The sequence below is a fragment of the Panthera tigris genome, chromosome D1 (genome assembly GCF_018350195.1).
Source record: "Panthera tigris isolate Pti1 chromosome D1, P.tigris_Pti1_mat1.1, whole genome shotgun sequence".
Classification (NCBI taxonomy): Eukaryota; Metazoa; Chordata; class Mammalia; order Carnivora; family Felidae; genus Panthera; species Panthera tigris.
Genome location: NC_056669.1, coordinates 22620264 through 22625263, shown reverse-complemented (window position 1 = coordinate 22625263; position 5000 = coordinate 22620264). Strand labels below are relative to the sequence as shown.

The window sequence follows — 5000 nt, the reverse complement described above, 5'->3', positions numbered from 1 at the left end:
TGTTCAGTTATCCATTAAGTATGCTTTTAGAATCAAAATTTGTCATTACCATAGCAGGCTCCACATGGTACTCCATTAGAAATGGCTCCGTGATTTGCACATTTGCTCATGATGACTATTTACAAAGATGTCTATATACGTTAGCAAGAAATAATCCTGACATCGAAAAGAGAATGCTCATTCACACCCCGAGATGGCTGCACGCTCTTCAAATATCTGCACCACGTTTCTCTGTGCCAGCTCGCCCATGACTCCTGACGGCACACCTTCTTCGACTTTCTCCACGTTCGTCTTGCTTCTGGGGGATGCAATCTTTCCTTTCTGCAACTTTGGGCAGAATTCCTTCATATTTCTTGGTGTCCTTATTGTCCTTTTATGTGCTGCTCAAAAGGGCTTTTTGTCTTAATGCTTTTCCCAGCACACAAGACCCAGTTGTCTGTAAAACCAAGGTTAGTGATAGATGCACTCCTCAGTTCAGCGCCTCATCACTGAGTCTGGCTGCTCCGTCATCGTATGTTCCCATTAAGACTATTTTCCCATCTGGCATGGACTTCACAAACCCCATAAACGGGGCCACATCTTTTCCCCACGTGTCAAAATATTGGGTGCCTAATACTTCTTCTATTTTTCCCTCTATCGAGGCAACACTGGCTCCTCTCCTAACATTATCGTAACACCACTCATTAGAACACCCTCTTCTAGGCAGATTTTGGGTCCCACCACATTGGCTGCTCTACTTACCATTTTTAAAGGCAAACTGATTCTCAGGGCAAGCTTTTGACATCTCACAGTTATATCCGGAAGGGTCTGTAGATCATGCAGCCATGACCCATGCTGCCCTTACAAAGAGATTTCCAAAACTTGCATCCATCTGTATTCCAAATACTTGAGAAGTAACATAACGTGTGGTGACCATGCTGCGGCCGCTACCACCAACTTTGCATCCTGCCACCCTCATGGCTGGCACTTTTCATCAAATAAGTTCCAGCCTCCTCCCCGCCCGTCTGCCACACGTCCCTTCCTTCAGGTCTCTCAGCGGTCAGTTCCGCCAGGAGACCACTGTCAGCATGGTCTCCTCCTCCTCTGCTTGCTCCAGGCTCGGCTGGCTTCCCCCCCACTCGGAGGGTGGCCTGGAAGAAGCCCAGCATGACTGATGTTCTGTGGGGGTGCTAATCAGTTATTCGGCACGGTATACAACGCCCCTAAGTTCATTAGAAGGATCTATCAGATATGCTTGCAGGTCCTCTCTGTCGTGCTGGGTGTCCACATTTAGGTATTTAATCTAGGGGATGGGGGTGGGGGAGAGAGACAGAGAGGTGAAAATAAAATAATAAAAAGAAAAGAAAGGGGAACAGAGGAAAGGAATTAAATATGTAGATGACATGGGCGCCTGGGTGGCTCAGTCAGTTAAGCATCTGACTCTTGATTTTGGCTCAGGTCTCCATCTCACTGTTCGTGGGTTCGAGCCCCATGTCGGGCTCACTGCTGTCAGCACAGAGTCACCTTTGGATCCTCTGTCCCTCCTCCTCTCTCTGTCCCTCCCCCACTCATTCTCTCTTAAAAATAAACATTAAAAATATTTTTTGAAAACCCATGTTTAAGCAGCACTATCAACAATAGCCAAAGTATGGAAAGAGCCCAAATGTCCATCGATGGATGAATGGATAGAGAAGATGTGATATATATACAATGGAGTATTACTCAGCAATCGAAAAGAATGAAATCTTGCCATTTGCAACTATGTGGATGGAACTGGAAGGTATTATGCTAAACGAGATTAATCAGAGAAAGACAAATATCATATGACTTCACTCATATGAGAACTTTAAGAGACAAAACAGATGAACATAAGGGAAGGGAAACAAAAATAATATAAAAACAGGGAGGGGGACAAAACAGAAGAGACTCTTAAATATGGAGAACAAACAGAGGGTTACTGGAGCGGTTGTGGGAGGGGGGATGGGCTAAATGGGTAAAGGACATTAAGGAATCTACTCCTGAAATCATTGTTGCACTCTATACTAATTAATTTGGATGCAAATTTAAAAAAATAAAATTAATTTTAAAAATGTTTTTTTAATATTTTAAAATTTAAAGTATGATTGATGTGTAAAAAGCTGTGCATATTTAATGTAAACAACCCGATGACTCTGGGGATAAGTATATACCTGAGAAAACCCGTTGAGAAAACGGGTACAACCCGTTGTACCAGCAAGGCCATACACATATCCATTGTCTCTCAAAATTCCCTCCCATCTCCAATATTATTATTTGTATTATTATTATTTATTTCATTTTGTGGTAAGAATACTTAACATAAGATCTACTCTCGGCAAATCTTAAGTATATAATACAGTACTGTTATCTATAGGCTCTCTGTTGTACAGTAGATTCCGGAACTTATTTATCTTATATAACTAAAACTTTGTTCTCCTATCTGTTTAGGATGTCAATGAGTCCGTCTGTCCATTGACCCTCCTCCCATGCCCTGGTGACCAGCGTTCTACTCTCCGCTTCCATTAGTTTGACTATTGTAGATTCTACATATAAGTGAGATCACACAGTATTTTTCTTTCTGTGTCTGGCTTATTTCACTTAACCTAATGCCCTCCAGGTCCACCTTGTTGTCACAAATGGCAGGATTTCCTTCTTGTTTAAGGTTGAATTAATACTCTGTTGTATGTATTCACCGCATTTTCTTTATTCATTCATCTGCCGGACACTTAGCTTGTTTCCATGTCTTAACTATTGTAAACAATGCTGCAATGAACACAGACACGCAGATATCGCTATGCAAGAGTGATTTTAATTGTTTTGGATAAATACCTGGAAGTGAAATGACTGGATCAGATGGTTTCTCTATTTTTAATTTATGGGGGAACCTCCATACTCTTCTCCATGGTGGCTGCATTCCCACCAACAGGGCGCGAGGGTTCCCTTTTCTCCGCATCCTGGCCAGCACCTGTTTTCTTTTCTTGTTTAAACAATAGCCAACCTGGTAAGTGTAAGGCGATATCTGAGTGGTTTTGATTTGTATTTTCCTGATGATTCGTGATGTTGAGCACCTTCTCACATACGTGTTGGCCTTTTGTATGTCTTCTTGGAACAAATGTCTGCTCAGATCCATAATCCCATTCCATTACAGTATCAAATGAAAATCCAGGATCTTATCATCTAAATCAGGTCCTGGGGTGGGTGAGGCTGCCGGGTGTGGTGCCTTCGGTCAGATGAACTCAATAGGCATATATCTGCTCTCCACGCACCTCACATAAAAGAGCAGGAAACAGTAACTGTAATAAATACCTCCATTCAAAAGGAGAGAATGTAAGGCACTTAACAGTCACTGGTCTGTGAAAATTCAGCACTACTGTGGCCCAGAGAAACAGGAATGTTGAGGCCCTTACCCCAAGAATACCCACAGTAAAGAACAGATTGATAGGGGCAGCATCCTTAAGCCATTTCCCATTCACTGCTTTCTACACAGAACAGAGAAAGGCCCAGTGCAGTAACTTCCTCATTCTCATAACTTCCTCAGCTGATCCATGGAACAAGCACCAATGGAGTCCAGTGGCACCTGAGGTGGCCAACGCTTGAGCATTTGTTGTTCATCCCAACTTTGCAGTCCCTTTATGATGCTCTTGGCCATAGGCATTGGCCACTAGGACAGGAGAAGGTGGAAGGGCATGGTGACCTGGGAAACTCCAAGAGTGCTCTCTGAGATGGGCTGAAAGTCACAGATTTCTTCATCACCTCTCTTCTTTAGCTCAGAAAAACCCTGGAGATAGTTGTCTCCACGCCCCTGGAGCCATCTGATTTCTGGGTTGATCCCCCACCTGAGAGGAAGAAGTTACCTTGTTCTGATCCTCGTTGCCCATGTGCCTCAGGCTTCCTCCTGGCAGTTCTCCTCTTCTCCCACATCCAGCCTAGAATGCTGTAGGCTGTCCCAGGGGTAATCTTCCCACAAGCTAGTTTATCATGGAGGGTCCATCTTGTGCATTGGTCACTGGAAATGGGTTGGGCTGGGACAGTGAGAGAAATAGGTTAGAAATCTGTGTACTGAAGCAACTCTCAAATTAGCCAGAAGGCAAATCATCATACAGAAAACAAGAGCTCTGTACACACTAAGATCTTCCAGCACAAACAATGGAGCCGAGGTGGCTCTCTTAGCGAGGTCGGAGTGAGGTGGGCATTGAAGAGGGAAGATGGGAAAAGTATTGCAGGGGAGGATTGATGCCCCCAGAGACTGCAGAAGCCTGGACATAATGACAACCAGGATATACCTTGCTTTTTCCCTGAGGACGTCCCTTCTGTTTAGTGACATGTGCATCGCATACCCGGGAGCTTCTGGAATCAGACCAGTTTATTTCTGCTCTCAGATCTGCTGTGGGACTTAGGGGTATAACGCTATCTCAGTCCTACCTTTACTAACAGAATGATGATTCAGCGATTTCCACAATGTGCCAGGCAAACGTAAGAGATTTTTCACAGCAATGTTGATCCAGCACATTCTCAGACTGCTCTCAGGGGTGGGCTGACAGTCTTTTTCCCTCTTCTTTTTCTAGTTCTTCTAGCGCATTCTGTGCCGATAACTCACATAAGAAAAACCAGACAGCCTACGGCAGCACACACCTACGTCCTGAAAGCACTCAGTTTCCTTCATCTGATAAACAATACCTAAAAATTAATCCTTTCCTGGGCTCTTGGAGCCTCCTTTTTTTAATTTGGGTATAGTTAACACACATTGTTACGTTAGGTTCAGGTGTGCAACATGGTGATTCAACAAGTTTATGCTATGCTCACAAGTGTAGCTACCCTCTGTCACCACACAACACTAGTAGAATACCATTGGTGGGGCGCCTGGGTGGCTCCGTCGGTTAAGCGGTGGACTTCAGCTCAGGTCATAATCTCACCGTTCGTGAGTTCGAGCCCCGCGTCGGGCTCTGTGCTGACACCTCAGAGCCTGGAGCCTGCTTGGGACTCTGTGTCTCTGGCTCTCTCTG

General features: G+C 44.4%; 1 pseudogene; it reads right to left on the bottom strand.

The window, feature by feature from the left end:
- Positions 1-208: 208 nt before the first annotated feature.
- Positions 209-958, bottom strand: LOC102954654 (annotated as a pseudogene).
- Between the last annotated feature and the right edge of the window lie 4042 nt (positions 959-5000).